Consider the following 19,358-nt stretch of genomic DNA (forward strand, 5'->3'; position numbering starts at 1 on the left):
TGAACAACTCAGGAGTTCAAGAATGACTAGCGCTCTTCCCCCAACAGCCCACTAAGCAATCTGAAGGTAGATCACATGGCTAAGACAACATCTGAAGAGAGGGTCAGCCAGCCTGCGCGCAATGGAGAATGATGCAGACCCCAACCTCTTGCCTGGATGATTCACTGAGATTCTTCCACTCCCCGCCCCACCATTTTTCCGTTTAAAAACTGTCATGGCTGAGCAGAATCTTGGGAGTTGGTCTCTGGACACGAGACTACCTTCTCCCCAGAGGGCCGGCTTTTCTGATTAAAGCAAGTTTCCTTTCTATTGACACTTGCCTCTTGAATTATTGACTTTCGAGCAGCGAACAGCCCAGCCTCAGTTCAGTAACGCTGTGATCTGTGATCTTTAATGTTACTATTATGACTCACTGATGGCTCAGGTGATGGTTAGCACTTATTAACAATAAAGTATTTTTAATTAAGTTTTATACATATTTTTGTTTATTTTTTATTTATTTATTTATTTTTTTGCAGTACGCGGGCCTCTCACTGTTGTGGCCTCTCCCGTTGCGGAGCACAGGCTCCGGACGCGCAGGCTCAGCGGCCATGGCTCACGGGCCCAGCCGCTCTGCGGCATGTGGGATCTTCCCGGACCGGGGCACGAACCCGTGTGCCCTGCATCGGCAGGCGGACTCTCAACCACTGCGCCACCAGGGAAGCCCTATACATATTTTTAAAGACATAATACCACTGCACACTTAACAGACTACAGTCCAGTATAAACATAACTTTTATCGGCACTGGGAAACCAAAACACTTGTGTGATGGTGCTCTACTGCGGTGGTCTGGAACCAAACCGGCAATATCTCCGAGGAATGCCTGTACATGAATGAATGACTGAATACATCAGCCTCATTTAACATAAATGTCCCCTAAGTCACGTGTCCACAAATAATGTCTTGGGAACTCAGATCCAATTGAGTCCGACTCCTAAACCCCTGGGCTCTTTTGTGGTTTACTGCAATGTACAGGAACAAATACAGGTTAAAATCTCTCAACTCTTCCCCGCATAGAATATGCTAAATTCGATCAGTTTCCCTTTTAATGCTCACATTTTCTGGGACATATATGTATTCCAAAGCCAAATTAATAGAATTCGGTTTTCACCACAGCTCCATATCATGGAGCCTCTGCCACCGCACAATTAACTAAATGTTCCCAACTCTTACAGGGAGGAGGAAATGGGCGCTCCTCTGGCATTCTGCATCCTTCTGCACTTTGGGATCTGATAGGCTGTTGAGTTTTTTCATCCTTCAATACAAATGTGAGGCCAGGTATTTAATTATTCTGTTTTTACCGTAAAGGCATCAGCTTTTATCTCCATGCTAGCAATGGATGAAGATTACAAAGAACGTTCTTAAAAGAGCTCCCTGGCACACAAATGAGCTGCTTGGAGACAGTGCCTGGTCCAGTTTTCTGAAGGCGCTGATAAAGAGGATTCTCTTTACTCCAGGGCTGTTCCCTGGGTGCCTGTAGCACTGAAAGGGTTCTCCATCTGCACCACAAATCCTGTGTAATTAAAGCTTTAGGAGACTGGCTCAGCCACCGCCTTCCCCTCCTGCACACATCCCCCACCTCCCCGCTCCAGGTGACTCAGTAGATAAAAACGCAGCCTGCTGGAACCGCCTTCCAATCAGATATTCCGACTGGGGGGTTGAATTTCCCACCCAATGTACTAAAAATGACAGGGGTGAAGTTCCATTCAGATTCTTTTTCTCTAACGGGGAAGTAAGCCAACAAATAGCTCTTTCAATTTTTAAATCCACACATTTCCAGTTCAGTGGGGATTAACTTAAAACCTTACAGACAAAAATAAATTTGAAGAAAAACAGAAAGGCTGAAATGAAGTTCATCTTTAAAAATTTTCGTACATTCTTTATGGTCTAGGTTTTCAGAAAAGGTTTAATCACGGCAGAACCTGCTTCACTTCAAACACTGATAATTTTTTAAAATGACTGCACTTTTCACAATGAAATTACTTTTAAATCCTTTAACCTGTCTGTTTAAAATGAAAGCAAAATAAATCTCTCTAGCTGGCAGCTTTATATGCAGTTAAAGAAGCCACAGGAAGTCCTTACTTTAAAACTCAAGTAGGCTGGGAAAGGGTGTTTTCTCCCTCAAAGTAGACTCTGCCAGGGTCCGGCTGTGAAGATGATAAAGGTCTCAAGCCAGGGTACAAAAGCAAAATGGACCAATAAGAAGAGAGGATGACGTCGGTTCTAACACGTTTACCAGGAAGCTCTATCTTTACTGGAAAGAGTCACACAAGTTCGGGACGGAATGAGAGCTTTCCTGCCTCCCAGTGATGTTTCTGATCTACAGTAGGAAAAATGAAGGGACAGAGGAAGATAAAGTATCCTCTGAGGTCGGGGAGGTAACAACGCTTTCTGATGGAAGGAGTGGGCGAGCCGTGGAACCCAGACAGCTGGGGAGGGTAGTGGTAATGACTAGCCCGGTAAGGCTACGGATTAAGCCTGGGGTTTTCAACATCCAGACTCACCAAGACAAGACATATTTGAGTGATAAACCAAAATGTTAGGAGAGATCATTTCTACATGGGTGACTCTGTCTTTTTCCGTTTTTGTACAACAGTATTATTTTTGTAACCAGAAGAAAACAAATCAACAAAATATTGCTTCTTAAAGAGATGTTTATGACATCTTTAAAATACTCTTTTATCTAGGTGACTATCCTAATATCTTTAGTTTTTTTATTTAAAAAAAAATGGATTCGTTCTAATATAATTTTGTTTCAACACTTCGGAAATATGCCTATTTATCCGTCACTAACATAACTTGGTACCACCATTCAGCGGCGAGAGCAAACCAGTGAAGGCTTAAGGTTTGCACAGGCTGGTACTCAGACCACTTGGATCAGCATCGCCTGGGGCTCTGGTAAACTTCCACAGTCCTCAGAATTCACCACAGGTACAGAGAATCTTCCTCACACAGATGCCTGGGTTCTACCCCCACAGTTCAACCAGAATCCCTGATGGCAGGTCTTAAAACCTCGTTCATTTTTAAAAACTACCCTGGGATTCTAAAATGCAGACTGCATTGAGAAGAGTGAGATTAGCATTTCTGCACTTTTAATAAGCACCCAGGTGATTCTTGCACTGAAGTTTGCTAATCAATGGCCCATCAGGAAATTCACAGCCAGAAAGTCATTGAGCGACTGCATTTGGAGACAGAAATGACCAGTAGATCACAATAGCTCCTTGGCCCTGGTCAAGGTCATCAGCTTCTGCTTACTTTGATTACGGTCACAGAATCGGCCCAGCAACCTTACTGTGTTTTGCGCCTCACGTATGTATATGCCATTTTGGTTTTGCTAGTTTACTCAAAAGGTATATGCAGACTATATGCTTTTGAATGTTAAGACCTCCACTTCGATAAGAAAGCAAGGCTCATTCCAAGCTCTATTTCACAACAGTTATGTTCTTCTGTCTCAGTCACAGGCAGTCTTCTTCCTAACAGACTATTAAGCAGTAACTGATGGAACGAGTATTATCCACCTGTATTAGCGATGACGATTACTGAAACAAGGTTGAGAACATCTGACTTGCTTAACGTTGAGTAAATCTTATTTCCTCTTCTTTCCAAAGAAGCACCTCCCTTAACTTGAAATGGGCTCCCAGTGAGGAAAGGATGAACGAGGAGTGGACAGAAAAGGGAGGAAGGAAAACCCTGCTCATTAAAATTCAGAGGCCTCCTTCAGTTTCCGCCGTAGTGAAATCTGGACACCTACCAGCCTTTAGCCCGTGTTTTCAATTCAATTCCACATAAACTGCTGAGCACTTACCCCTGAGTCAGGGTCTTGGTTATCTAATAGAAGAGGTAACAGATACATCAGGGTCTTTTTTAAAAAAAAAGCCCCCACAACCAAAAACCTTTTATTTACCCAAGCCTGAATGTCAAGAAAACCAGACATGGGCTGGGATTATAGCTCGAGGCCCTGTGAACTGTGTGTGCTTGGGCTGCATGACCGCCCGAATCTCAGGTTCTTCATCTTTAAATGAGCAGACATCCACCTTATGAGGTTGTGCAACACCTGGCGTGCAGCCAATCCTCCGTACATTATAGCTATTGTTGTTGTTTCTCTTACTAATTTCTCAGAATGTTCTTAGGAAATTACCCACTGTGGACTACTCCTTAATAGAACAGGGCGCGGGACAAAAGTCTGGATTTAAAAGAAGCTTTGGTCCAGTGTGAGAGAAAAATATATCTGGGTCCTTAGCCAGAGAAAGCACGGTCACTGTTATCTCTAGTGGCGACACCTTGGAAATTGGAGGAGCGGAGCCGGTTCCTCCAGACATGTCGCAGAATCACAGACGTTTCCTCAACTGGCATGGGTTCCTTCTTTAGGGCCCCTCTGGACCAGGCCTGAGGGTCTCCAGAACTGAGACACTCATGCTCCTCAATTCCATCTCTGAGGATGGTCCCCAAATGCCTGGAGGCTGCAGGGCAGGCTGGATGCGTTGAAGGAGGCCAGGCCACTGGACAACTCAGGGAGTAGCTGGAATTAAAAGCACAGTTGACCCCTGAACAGCGTGGGTTGAACAACAACCCCACACATAACCACAGTCAGCCCTCCGTATACCTGGTTCCCCGTGCATCCACAGTCCTGCATCCCTGGATTCAGCAAACCTCGGCTGAAAGAGTAGTATGTACCACTCAGAAAAGTCTGCGTGTAAGTGGACTCCGCGTACTTCCAACCCACGCTGTTCAGGGTCGAAGTGTCCTTGTACACTAACCATGACCCCTATCTCATGCAGAACGTACCACCTGCTCCACATTTATCTAAAGAGGAATACTCCTTTCTTTGTAAAATCAAGAAGGCAAAAATGTCTATGATATCCAGAAAAATGCTATAAAGAGTGACCCATCCGTCCCAGGTCCTGACCCAGTTTCGGTTATGACACAGGCAGATCACTCCTGGTCCAAACTCATAAAGAACCACAGAGCAAACAAAGGACACGGAGAATATCGATGTGAGGTCCAAGAGGCAGAATATAACCCACCCTGCCCATATTCAGCATTAACAGTTTGAGAGAAGCCTCCTCTCTTTCAAGGGGATTAACAATAAAAGGCAAAAGGACATTATTATTTAAGATATTTTGAGAGATATTAATAAGCACAATTAATCACTCTGGCCAATTGGGATCTGTCACCGATCTCCTACAAGGTGTTCAAACCTAACAGATTATGTTAAATTTGAGCTTTGTCACTTACCAGCTCCGTGAACTGGAGTAAGTTACTCAAATTCTCTAACAATCCATTTTTATCAATTGTAAAATGTAGGTAAAATACCTCTCATGCTTGCTGAGAATTAAGTAAAATAATGCATATAGAGTAGCATTTAATACAGTCCCACACACACAGAGAGCATTCAATAAATGGACCATCATTTTGAAACCAGTCGAGCAATTCCTGTTGTTACTATCTCCTGGTTAGAATTTATTCCAATATTAGTGAGGGAAAAAAATGAACATTTTGTTAAACTCCAACGATGATTTGGGCAAAGTTCCTTAAAACTTATGAAATGTTATCTCCTCCTTTACAGTTTCATAGGATCGCTAGTGCTAATATATTCATAATTAATACACCAAATGAAGGGACAGGTTCAATTCTCTCCTGGCTACTCTGTCAGAAGAATCACAGCCGCATCTATCACTTCTGTGCACTTGTCATTTCCAGTAATGTGCTTACATGAGCTCCGCTGCAAATCTGAGCTTGGGAGATAATTATCCACCCCAGGACTCTCTCAGGAGGGAGATAAGGAAAAGGAGTTCAGACAAAGGTTACACAGAACAATGATGCCCTCGGTCAGCCAGAAAGACGATGAAAATAAATGTTCTGGGTATCCAGGAACCACAACTATGAAATTGTAATTACTAGAGTCTAATCCTTATCTGGTCCTAAAAATATTTTCTCTTTTTCATTCAGCTTCCAAAAGCCATGATAAAACAAAAAGAAAACATACTCCACTTTCCAAGCTATGTTCTCCCCCTGGTGATGGGGAAAAAGAGAACAATTCACTGCAGTATAGTTTTTTATTAACACTGTCCACAGCAGAAGATACACCTCCCACTAAAATCTCTTCCGTTTGCTCTAAAATTTTTGCAAAGTATTCCTGTCTTCCACCTTTCTGTTTTCCCCATACATTCACTCATTCCCCATCACCATGTCTCTGCTTCTTCTGCAGAACCGTATCTCAGAAGAACCACAGCTATTTGATGTGTCCATTTCTTAAGTCTGATAGCAACACACAGACTAGTGAAGCAAAGATCACACGTAAACATGAAAAAGCACACGGCGCTCAATCGCGAGAACAATGATGATATTCATTCTAATCAGCGCCATCAGCCCTGGAGAGCTAAAAGGTCGCCCATGGAAGGATCACAAAGACCAACCTAGAAGAGGCCAGATTTCAGAGTCCGGTCAGGCAGTACCTCAAGGTAATAAAAGCAATAAATTTCATAATCAGAGACCAGCCGTGCTGAGAAATTCTTCACAAACATTCGAACTGCCCGAGAGGACGCTTTAACTGTGAGAAGAGCAAATAAACCAGAGGACACGTGAGGCTGTTCCAGTGGCGGAGGAGGGCTCAGGTCCTCACCGGGCCCAGCAGCCCCCCTCCCGACCTCCTCCTGAGCATTCACTGCCTTGGACGGAGGACTGGGTCCTGAGGGTCCGCAGCAAGGCGTCCCCTCCTGGTGACACTTGGTCCGTCAGAGCCATGGCAGTTGCCTAGGACAGCAGAGATCTGAGGGAAGAGAGTTAAATGTGGCAGGAAGAAAGGAACAGTTGGAGATGTAAACGGGAGTGGAGACATTCATCTTCCTACTGCACGGTTTGCTACTCTGGAATCACGCTAATCTGAAAGGAGTCGAAGGAGATCAGCAAGTTAAGTCAGCAGGCCCCCAACCGGATGTGCTTAGACCAGGGGCAGCACTCACACAGAGAAACCGCGGAACAGCCTCAGATGGCTCTGCTCACCTGCTTTTCCAGAGCACTTTGGGCAAATTTCGACTAATAGGATTTTTGTTGTTTTGCTATTATTCTGCTCTGTTTCGGTTTGTAAAATAATGATTCTAATCATTCTCTTTAGAGTCACCCTTCATTCTGAACCATTCATGTCTTCAGTCTATCATTCAGCAACATTTATATGCTATATGCTGGGTCCTGAAAATATGAGACTGATATCTTATTTTTGATTTGGCTATTTTTTTTTTCTTTTCCATTATGGTTTATTACAGGATAGTGAATATAGTTCCCTGTGCTATACAGTAGGACATTGTTCATCCATTCTATACATAACAGTTTGCATCTGCTAATCCCAAACTCCCAATCCTTCCCTCCCCCACCCCCTCCCCTTTGGCAACCACAAGTCTGTTCTCTATGTCTGTGAGTCTGTTTCTGTTTCATTGTAAGTTCATCTTGTCACATTTTAGATTCCACACATAAGTGATATCATATGGTAATTGTCTTTCTCTTTCTGACTTACTTCACTTAGTGTGATAATCTAAGTCCACCTATGTAACTGCAAATGGTATGATTCCATTCTTTTTTATGGCTGAGTAATATTCCAGTGTGTATATATACTACACCTTCTTTACCCATTCATCTGTCAATGGACATTTAAGGTTGCTTCCATGTCTTGGCTATTGTATACAGTGCTGCTATGAACACGGTACCTCTTCAAATTATAGTTTTGTCTGGATATGTGCCCAGGAGTGGGACTGCAGGATCATATGGCAACTCTATTTTTAGTTTTCTGAGGAACCTCCATACTGTTCTCCACAGTGGCTGCACCAATTTACATTCCCACTAACAGTGTGGTTGGGTTCCCTTTTCTCACAACCTCTCCAGCATTTGTTATTTGTAGACTTTTTAATAATGGCCAATCTGACCAGTGTCAGGTGGTACCTCATTGCAGTTTTGATTTGCATTTCTTTAGTAATTAGCAATGTTGAACATCTTTTCATATTGATTTGGCCTATTGTTTATATTTACCACTAAACAACATGTTATACATACACGGTAATCGTTAAAACAGCTAAATACATCAAACAAGTTACTTACAGCTAACCATCATCAACCTAGACCTAGGTCAGGAGGTACCTGTACTCCTAGAACACACATACTTACCCCTTAATACAGAGGCAGTACTTTAATATGGAAATCAGGGAAAGCTGGTATTGTAATATCGGTTTTAAAATAATATTTGAGGGCTTGTACTTCTGCAAAAGAACTCTTTTTCACATCAGGAAAGGTGTTAACGTGATGTGACTACATATGAACTATATGACTTTGTTACAAAACTAGTATTGAGGACTTAGGGGACGCTTGCATCTCTAGGTTATCTGGTCTACCTACAGGCCCCATGTCATGTAGTCCAAGGAGGGTTAAGATCTGACACACTGTGCTCAGGAACAGTGATAAGAGGGCCCAGAGGTCCCAACTTCCTTCCTTAAGGACCCAGGTGAAGCATCAGCCCTTACATAAAACCAAGCCCAACTCCCAGGCAGCTGGGGAGCCCCTCCCCTGTGCTCAGGAGCGGCGCCCACATACTTACAACAACTGCTCTGCCCTTACCTAGTGCCCACCCTGACCACAGCCTCTTCTTCAGCAGGAACAAGCAGCTTTACCTTTTTATTCCAGTGCTTTGTACCCAGATCACGTATTTGTTCAGTAAATGTATAATGAAAATTATTCTAGTAGTTGATTGATTGATTGATTGATTTTTGCGGTATGCGGGCCTCTCACTGCTGTGGCCTCTCCCGTTGCAGAGCACAGGCTCCGGACGCGCAGGCTCAGCGGCCATGGCTCATGGGCCCAGCCGCTCCGCGGCATGTGAGATCCTCCCAAACCGGGGCACAAACCCGTGTCCCCTGCATCGGCAGGCGGACTCTCAACCACTGCGCCACCAGGGAAGCCCCAGTTGTTTTATTTTAAAGTAGACTTACCCTCAAATTTTATCTGATAAAATGTATTAAACATATATCAATATTTTTTTCTTAAATGTTAACTCCATTCACCTATTCATTTAGGAGAGGAATGAAACATTCATTGCAGGAATCAATCTCCTAAAAAAGGAGTGTCTGATGGGACAATACTTGTGTGTTGTCCCTTTATGCAAGTGGGCAATAATTTGGGTCCACAACCAGTCAGCATTCCACAAGTCCTGAGATACGTGTTACACAGTGAAAGTACAAAGAACTGACAAATCTATTTTGACCAGAGACCTTCACTCCTAATAAACCCAGGGGCAGACAGTGGATTGTCACCCACGTGCCTCCTCCAGTGCTTGCCTGCTGTGGACCTTTTGTTGAGTTTGATGTGTACTAGCACTTCCATTATAAGGGAGGGGGGAAAAAACAGGAAGTGTGTGAAAATCAAGTGAATTAATCTGACTTTTCTCCAATATCTCCTCAGAAAAACTGAGTTGAAGAGACAGTAAGAGACAAAGGAACTGAGTCCCACCTTTTTCTTTTTTTTGTCCGCCTTTTATTTTTATTTTTTTTTAATTTATGTTTTTTTGGCTGCACTGCAAGGCATGTGGGATCTTAGTTCCCCAACCAGGGATTGAACCCGTGCCCCCTGCAGCGGAAGCATGGAGTCTTAACCACTGGACAACCAGAGAAGTCCTCACCTTTTCTTTCAATGGCTTTTTTCCCTATGTATTCCCAACGTTCCCTTATCTGCAGACATAATCAGAGGATCCAATTCTGGTTTTTCCCGTCTTTGAAGAGAGGAGACTTGGCTCTGGCTGAGATTTCTGAGTTTTTTTTTTTTTTCCCACAAAGATTCTAACAAAATCAAGATACGTTTCAGTCAAATATGTAATCTGTATTTCACAATACTACACTGAAGCTTTTCTCAGGTTTCTTTTTCACATTTACCATCTGAAACACTGACTAATTTTCAAAGTGGTGACTTTTTAAGGGTCCTCAACATCCCAGCCTTCCAGACCACACAGGATGCCCCCCGGGTAGAAATGTATGCCAGGAACAGGGCTGAAAAATCAGGAAGGGCCACCTGGCTAGAGATGAAGAATGTATGGAAACTAATCTGTACCCACATCATTTCAAAAGGTTTTCTGAATAAAGTAATATCTGAGAATAGCTTTTAGTAAAACAAGGAGATCCTGGAGGAGTTAGAACTTTCTTTCGGTCAAATTCTGCAATACAGGAAAAGAGGCACAGCTTTGGAAGAAGAACGAGGGGGCCAGCCGACTGGATTCCACTGCCTGCTCAGAGCTCCTTCAACCACCTCTGCACAATGTGCTAACGCGTGGGGGACAAACGATACACACAAAAGACATGGATATAAATGCCCCCGCCCCAAAGATCTCATAGTCCAGAGAGAACACAGACAAGCAAATAGTTCTAAAACAGAGCTGAGAAATGCCTCGCGGTGGGGACGTCCCAGATGCTGGGAGACGTGGGGAAGGGGCACCCAGCTTGATGAGAGACCAGGAATTCCTTTCCAGGGAGAGTGAAATCTGACACCCGAAGAAGAGAGCAAGGCCAGGAAAAGAGTGTCTGGGTTTGGGTAGGGGGTTGAGGGTGAGGAAACCCAGGAGGCTAAGGAGGCCCCAGGAGCAGATCACAAAGGGGGCTGACTCAGCGCGCATCAGGATCAAAGGAGGACAAGTTCGAGGTTTGAAGGCTTGGAGTAGACAGGCCAGACTGGTGTGTTAGACACATCACACAGGCTAGAAGGTGCAGAATGGATTAGGGAGTAGACCTGGGGTTTAGCCCAGTGAGGAACGTGTTAACGGCGATCCAGGCAAAAGAGGAGGGCCTGGATAATAGCATCGTGGAAGTGGAGAAGGGTCTGGGGTGGGGAGAGCAGGAAGGACGGGGAGCTTTAGCTTGCCCCCTCATCCCCATCATTTACAAATCCCCCCACAAGCCACCTCCCTCCACACCCTCCCCCCAATAATCTAAGTGAAAAAGGGCTGGCTATGCAAATGCAGGTACAAGACAAATCTTCTAGTTCCCCACTTCCAAAGAGCGTACCTGGTTACACCACCCCAATATAAAAATGCTGGAGCCGCCAGTCAGGGGACAGGAGTGTATTCTGCAGAGAAGGGATCCACAGATACAGCGGGACAAGGGAAACGGCAACAGGCAAGGTGCCCGGGCCTCAGTGGATGGTGTGTGTGGAGCTCCTGTTTGGGAACTTGGTTGTGCAGTTAGCAGAGCTCTCTCCCAACTAACTCTCGTTCACCTCTTTCCAGACGCATAGTAAGACTGCATATCCTTGTGAATCTGGGTCCCTCAGTTACTGCCTTGAGTAAAGACCTCTTGCCAAACCACAATGCACGTATAGCTCAAGCAAGAAGTGAACCTTTGCTCCGTTAAGGTGCAGAGATCTGGGGTTGTTATAGCAGCATCACCTTACCTACCCTAACTGTCTGAGCATGAAGGCCACACGTCTGGTGTAATGAGGGAAGAGAAAGCCAGGTATGTTTGCGCTGGGTTTCAAGGACCCAGGAAGATGGAAGGGTGGCATGACCAGATAAAACTGAAGGTGGCAGCCTAGCAAATGGAAAGACTTTTCCCTCATTCAAATACTTACGGAGCACCTCCTCTGCAACTGCAGCAGGGAACTGCTCACACCATTTATTGGTCTCTATGCGTTATGAAGACACAATACAACAGAGAGGGTATAAAACCCTAAAGTCAGACCACCTGGGTTCAACTAGCTCCATGATTAATCAGCTGTGTAACTTTGGGGAAGCTGCTTAACCTCCCTGAGTCTTAGTTTAGTAAATAGGAATATTAGTCAGATCTGCCTATCTCACCAGCTCACGAGAATTAACTGAGATAATTTATACAGTCTGGCACATGTAAGTACACATTAGGTACTCAAACGTTAGCCATTGTCTGTCATTTATATTTCAGATTTCTAAACCCAATATGTACAGAATACAGTATCTACAGTTATAACAGCTGATCCCAAGTAGAAAACAAGATAATTTTCATGTATGGCCTAACAGAAATCGGATGATAGAAAAGACACGGCAACACTAAAGCTGCATTTTTAAACTCGAAACTTCCTTCAATCAAAAAGTAATAATGACTTTGGTTTGGTTAATGCAGAGGCAAAAGCATAATTACAAGGTTGCAAAAGTGGAAGAAAATGAGCATTTCCCTCAGTGCGTCTTGTGTATTAAATTACAGCGACATTGCTGACACCGACACTTATGCGCTGATTATTTCAGTATGAGGCACTCTTCCTTCCTGCCCCAACCTAACCGAAACAGAACGCCAGAGCAGCTGCTGGCACAGTACAATCCTCACCACTGATTACACTGCGAGGTTCATTTTCCCTTTACAGGAGAATGCAACAAGAGAAGTGGCGTTGATGTGCATTTTGATATCTGAGGCCAATCACAAATGGCGTAAGTGTTCTTGCACTTTTTACAAGAGTAATTTGACAACATAACCAAAGTAAGACATCACTTCACGTAAACGGTAAAAATACACATTATAGGAAAAGATCACTCTTGAAATACATCTTCTCCCTCCATTTATGCATAAGCACTACAGTCCACCTGCAAATAATTATTCCTTTTATTTCCAAAGTAGTTTTCTCCTCTTTAAAAGACAAACCTAGCCTTACTTGCACCGCACATTATTAATGTACACATCCACTTTACTTTTATCAAGGAATGTCAACACATTAAGGAAAGTTACAAAGAAACAATATATTTTCAAATGAACCTCCTATGAAAAATGCTAATAAGCCCAAGAAATGTATTCCTTCCGAAGACTCATTAGCACTTTCTTGGTATGACTTTGGTGCTGGTGGGTTGTTTTTAAAAAAAACAGAGGGACTATTTCTCGCACCATATGTTTCTGACAAGAAGGTGGGATTTCCTCGGTCCTAGAATCCATTAGTGCAGCAGGGCGCAGCTGCACCCAGAAGATTCTGATATTCCACATCACAGGTCTAGAATGTTGACTTCCTCCGCTATCTTTAAACCAACAGACACAGAAAAGTGTCTCAAACACACAATTCTGGACACTCAAAGGAAGGGACATGTTCTCTTGCCCACAGGGTTTGAGGCAAAACTACTACAGTGATGGACCACCGATGTATTATCACTAAGGAGGGTAATTTTCACATGTCTAAGGCCAACATCTGCTGGACAGGACACTTTATTTTTACTCTCTCTGCACTGTGGCTCCCCGGTGCCCAAGGCAAACAGCTGTCATCTACATGCAGGCCTTCTGCTAATACTTTCTGTAATTCCTCAGGGGCTTCCCAGCCTATAATTAGACTTTCCAGCTGCTGCCCTCAAGGCTGCTTGAGGGGAGCTCAGAGAGCTGTGCCGTACAGAAGTCCCTAAAATGTCCCCTTCAAGACGGTGCTGTTGGAAGAACACGGATTGGAATTCGGTCTGGAGAGCAAGTAAGCATTCTTCCACCGCTTGCTATGGGACAGATCTGTGCTACGAGCGGGGTCTGCTTTAAAATGCACTGAGCCAGCCATGTGGGTAGGGACTTGAGACTAGGCATGAAAAATGGGTAAGTGCGGAACCATACGAGAAACTTCCTGATTCAAAGCTGCAGAGCGCACCGGCACTGAACCCACTGCGACAGCTTCCTTGGCCTTTTACGTAATTCTCCTTTCCAGGCACCATCATCAAGGTTAACCAAAACAGCACGGCGAGGAGGAACTAAGAGAAAGCAGGCAAAAATCCCACCCTGTCTCAAAATCCTCAAGGCCAACAGCATTAGAAACGAGAATAGTAAGTCAAAAAGTAAAGGAAGGCAGCAAGCTTTAAGCTGGAGTAAGTCTTTCAAACAAAAAGCGGCCTGAGTTTTAAGAAAATGAGAACATTTTCAAAACACAGAGCACCATCCACCACCACCCCTCTGATCTACTCCAATATTCCTAGGAAACAGGGACAGAAGTAGATTTTCCCAACAGAGAAGGACCTGCTGTCCTTGCAGAGGGAGACCTGTGCCCAGGGTCAGCCTCAAACTCACGGAATCACTGTTTCCCTGACGAGAAAAATGACTATTACAATGGACCGAAATTCAAATGCCCATAAAAAGTCAGATACCCCAAGAGCTGATGACTGATACAGGCAGGGTCCTCTGGGCAGTGAGATGCTCTGCACTCACAAACATTTCGGATGCTACAGATGCCTCTGGTCTGTGGACCACCCTCAGAGCCCCAGGCCCAGGGGTGGATTTCACACGATCTATGGATGCTATCCTCCTGGGCGACTGACACCCGGGCACAACTGGGAACGCACCTCACTACCGGCTTCTTCAACTTGAAAGCACAAGGAGACAACAACTAAGACCAAGGGCTCATCCATGTTGTGGGCTTTTGAAATGCCAAAGACAAAATTAAGAGGATACTTTAAGGACGTACTGAAAGAATGGATGTGAGGACCAGCCCTCCCACCCAACCAAGGACCCCGCTACCGACCTCTGTTCTAGGAAGAAGGCATCTGGAAATTCTTGTTCCACTCACTTTACTGACCGGAAGTCACATGGTCAAGGAAACACTAGAATGTCCATGCTGGTTCCTGACACTATCAGCTGTTTCCCATGTGAATGTTTCCATAAACTGAGGTTTTTTTCCTTCCAGTCCCAAAAAAGGGCTTTAAAACCATCTTTGATGTTAAGAACTCTCAGTGTTCCTTATAATCCACGACTCCCTAAACCAGAAATGTTCAACACTGAACTGCCGGGACCCCCTTTCCACAGCATGTGGCTAGACTACTGTCCCGGGTATCGGATCGTGTGAACCTGGGGAATGTAAACACAGCTTAAGATTTACCTAACTAACGAGAACCTACTGTACAGCACAGGGAACTCTACGCAGTGCTCTGTGGGGACCTAAATGGGAAGGAAATCCAAAAAAGAGGGGATATATGTATAACGGATTCACTTTGCTGTACGGCAGAAACTAACACAATATTGTAAAGCAACTCTACTCCAATAAAAATTTTTAAAAAATGATTTGCCTAAGCAAAACAATTGAGACAGATTTTATTTTTTTAAACTCCAGCGGTCAAAATTCATGCATTTACACTACTACGTACGCCTATAAGCAGAGATAACCAAGAGTGGATTGTTTTACAAAATCTGCTGAATAGATTAGTTAAAACTCGAGTACGGGCATTTCCCAATGGCCAGTTAGTTATAGTCCAAAATGTAACCTGTAAAGTGGTGGTTTCAGTGGTTGCCGAAAGCCCCAAATCCTGTTTTCCACACAGATTACTAGTGTCTTAAATTACAGTTAGGCTTCAAGGACTGCCTATAAAAGTCTGAAGCCAGAACACGCAAGAGAACTGTATTTTGGTGGAATCCCAAAGACCCGTGGGACTCCTTAAACCCAATGGGGATGAGTCATGGGGGAGGAGGGCTGGGTATTGCTCTTAAGAAATGTCGCTGTGCCTCTGGCTTACGGCTACATCACCAAACATTTCAAGCAGTCCTCGGCACATACCAGGCACACAGTATTTGTGGCAGGGTGAACGAATGAATGAGTGAATGAATGAACTGCACCCGCGAGTCTGACAGGGTGAGGGTCTGGCATGATCCCCCAAGAAGAATACCTCAAAGCAGAGCCAAGGAAAGAAAAGAGGAGAGAAAGCCAAGGGTTGCCGTCAACTCCCACGTTCTTATAATGGAAATGGCTTAAAAGCTATGACTTTTAAACTGAAAAAGTCTCTCTCCCCTCACTGGAGCCCCAGTAGGCCTCCACAGGGGACACAATGTCAAGTTTTTTGGGTATTTCCCCAGAAATGTTCTAGGCATAATGGAGCACCAATATGGATACAAACCCCTCCCCTTTAAACAAAACAGAAGCATCTTGTACACAAGACTCTGCACCATGCTTTATCCATCACCCGCAAGGGGCACAGTCATCACCCCCCTGCCCTCCAGACACTTGTTCCTTTAGGATTCCTGGCCCCAGGCTCCCGGTTTGCCCTTCCTCTCTGACTGCTCTATGGTCTGCAGACAATGGAGAGCTGCAGGGCTCAGTCCTTAGAAATATGCTCTTCTCCACCTACATTCAGTCTGTGAAGAGCTCAACCATCCTGCGATGCTACCCTGGGATGCTTTTCCCTCCACACCCACGGGCCTCCCTGTGTCCCCTTCAGGCTTTGTTCAAATGCAACCTCTTTCCCTGAAGCCTTCCCTGAGTGCTGCACTCTCTCAAAAATGCCAACCCGCCCTTCCTGTCTCCTCTCGCCTGCTGTGTTTTGTCCGTAACACTAAACAGACCTCGAATACCCTTTATTGTTTGTTTTCTAGAGTATAACTTGCAGGACAGCAAGAATTTTTATTTGCTTGTTCCCATTTCTGTCTTGGGTTCCCAGAATAATGCCTGGCACTCGGTAAATCTTTTCTGAATGAATTCATGAATAAGCAACATGTTTTGAATACTATTTCTTAACAGTTTTCTTATTAGGTGGAGAAAATGATCTCCATGCATTTAACATTTAACACTGCCTCGTTCCCCCACCCCAGGGATGGTAAGCATTGATGCAATCGGTCCCCTCTGGATGGACCTTTAGGGTGTCTTATTCTTTCGCTACTTAGAAATAATATAAGCTTCCTTCTATGTGGACACATTTGCAGATAAAAAGGAAGATTAGAATGAAAAGAGTTGAGCTTTTTCTTTGGGTACATATATCTCAAAAGGTAACACGAATAAGCAGAGGCTCGCTCAAGCGTCTGAACCCACTTGTTGGGCAAACGAGCAGGCAATGTTTTTGCTCGGCCAACACGGCAGCTCAGATGTGGGTCAAGTGACAGCCCACAGAGAATTATTACAATAAAATTATAGGGTTGATCAGAGAGAAAAATTGCAGGGAAGATGACTCACGCTAGGCTTTGAGAGAGGAAAACAGGACTGAAACAACAACAGACCCTCAACAGTTGTTTTCTGGTGAAAGCGCACAGCATGTTCCTAGCAAAGCCAGTCCATGTGGCAGTGCGGCGCAGCCCGTCCGCAGGTCCAGATGCAGACGGCACGTGTATGTCCTTGGGAAGATGGTAACACAGCCCAGAACTTCCAGTAAAGAGGGGACTGATGATGACGAAACCCTTTCCTCTTCAGCCCTGTTCTCCTCTCCATCTTACATCTCAGTAACTCCTGATATGTCGTTTCCCCTTGTTTTCCTTTTCAAACATTCTCGGGGAAAACAGTCACTTATAACCAAGAACTGCAATAGAACAAATCTAGCGCCACATACATTTAAGAGCAGAGGGTGGTGCCTCTGAACTGCTGACCGCCTTTGTCAAGAGAAAGTGCCGAAGCCACCAGCTGTGTCCTGCCCAACTCGGGGTCCCTAAGGAGGCTCTGCAGAGCACCACGGGGACATCCCCCTTCGGAGGATGCCTCTGCAGGTGTCTCCTCGCTGAGTTACTGCTGGACCTCTGCTGCACGTGACTGTGGGATCATCTTACTTTCAACCTCGAGGTCCATCTGACACACAGGATGGTCTTTGTTCTTCCTTAGAAAGGATTTACCCTCCTTTCCCTGCACTGAGGTGGATTCAGCTGAGCATCCCTGATTCCCTTCCTCCCGTGGTTAGTTTTCCCCCAGCTTCGCTCTTCCGTCTTCAGGGGAACACTGGGAGGGCGAGTATCATCCCTGCACCACGCTCCGCAAATGTTACAAACGAGCACAACCCAACCTAACGTGTCTTCAGGGATCAAAGCCGCAAAGGCGGCTCAGTAATGGGATTGTTTTGCCTTTTGAGGCAAGTCAAGGGTCCTGTCCGTGATCCCTGGCTGCAATTCCTACTTCCCGGCTGGGCATCATGAGATGCTAATAATACTATCTAGTAATCGACAATGTTTCAAAGGTGTCAAACCAGAGATGCCCCCAAAAGAAATATGCTTTAACTCAAGGAGAGAGTAGCAAGGCCAAATAAACTAGGTCAGTAGATTTATTCCTGAGTTGAAAAAGTTGGACGTGTTACCGAGTCACAGAGTATTAATCAAGGAGAGACAGTCAAGCTGCTTGCCTCCTAAAAGAGAGGACGGATCCAGGTCAGGGTGGTTAAGCACTTCCCTGGGAGTTAAATTCTGCTGGTTAGAAAATGCCCAGGTATAATAATAGGTTTTCCATCAGAATACTGTTTTGTTATTAAGTTTACTGCCCATCAAATAAAAAAAGATAAGTAATAAAGTGTTCTTCCACTTAAAATATCTTCCAGGAATTTAAACCCGATGTTTCCATGATCAAAATGCTATTTAAAAAAAAATATCTAAAAACTGGTAATGTGAAATCCGATTAATAATAAAATAGGTCAAAACACTTTAAACTAGCTCCTCCCCAACTATGTTACACAGGATGATGTTCTTCTTGACATATATTATTGGGGGGAACAAAATTAGAAAATGCTGCACTAAATAACTTTGATTTTATTTCTCTTCCACGTAACATCACCCATGCACCCCTCCCCCACCCCAGGGTAAAAAAGTATAAAGCTGGAACTTCCACTCCAGACTTACAGACAGGGGGTAATACCTGTCCAAGAAAGGTATTGCAGGCTTAGAGATAACAGAAGATTAGACTAGACTATAAGTTCCATGTAGGCAGAGATTTTCTGGGTTTGTTTTTTTGTTTGTTTGCTATGTTTTTTGTTTGTGTTGTTCACTGCTAAGTTGAAAAGTGTCTGGCAAATAATAGATACTCAAGAAATGTTCCATGAATGGGTGAATGAATGTAGATGACTGACACAGCTGGCACTCAAAATATTACTGGGATTAACTTAGTCATAAAATATTGAAATACTGGCAACTATTCTCACATTAGCCATAAAAAACCCCCTTAATCATAATATACAATGTTAACAGTTAAAAAATTAACTTGTAGCAAGAATGCAATTAAACAAACAGGGGACCTCAGGAGGTTGTTTACAAGTAAAAGAGTTATCTTTGTAGAGCAGAAACATACTCCTTTCAATGCCAAACAGATGTTTATAGTTACAGTATAATAAAATAATCAATGTGTATCTCTAGATATAAATGGTGATCCAGATGAAAGAAGGTATCGGTCATGCAAAGTATACTCAACAGACTACCTTTCAGAGACTGTATACATTTTGTCGTTTTGCACTCTGCTTAGCTTCAAAAGTCATCAACCCTCTCATCACACAGTTTCCCTAGAGTTCAAAGCCTTCCGAGCACACACCTATTCCTTTAGTTTTCGACCCGGGCCTAATTTCAGTGATCTGAAAACATGAATAACTAAAATTGCTCTTAAAAGTCATCCCAACTGGGGCCAAATCTTAAACAATGAATCATAACAAAGCAAA

General features: G+C 44.1%; 1 protein-coding gene across 15 annotated transcripts in view; it reads right to left on the bottom strand.

Moving 5' to 3' along the window:
- The window catches only part of EPB41L3 (erythrocyte membrane protein band 4.1 like 3), a 212,365-nt gene that overhangs the window by 96,645 nt on the left and 96,362 nt on the right, over positions 1 to 19,358 (bottom strand). The gene's annotated exons all lie outside the window — the stretch shown is intronic.

Source organism: Stenella coeruleoalba (assembly GCF_951394435.1).
Source record: "Stenella coeruleoalba genome assembly, chromosome: 14".
Classification (NCBI taxonomy): Eukaryota; Metazoa; Chordata; class Mammalia; order Artiodactyla; family Delphinidae; genus Stenella; species Stenella coeruleoalba.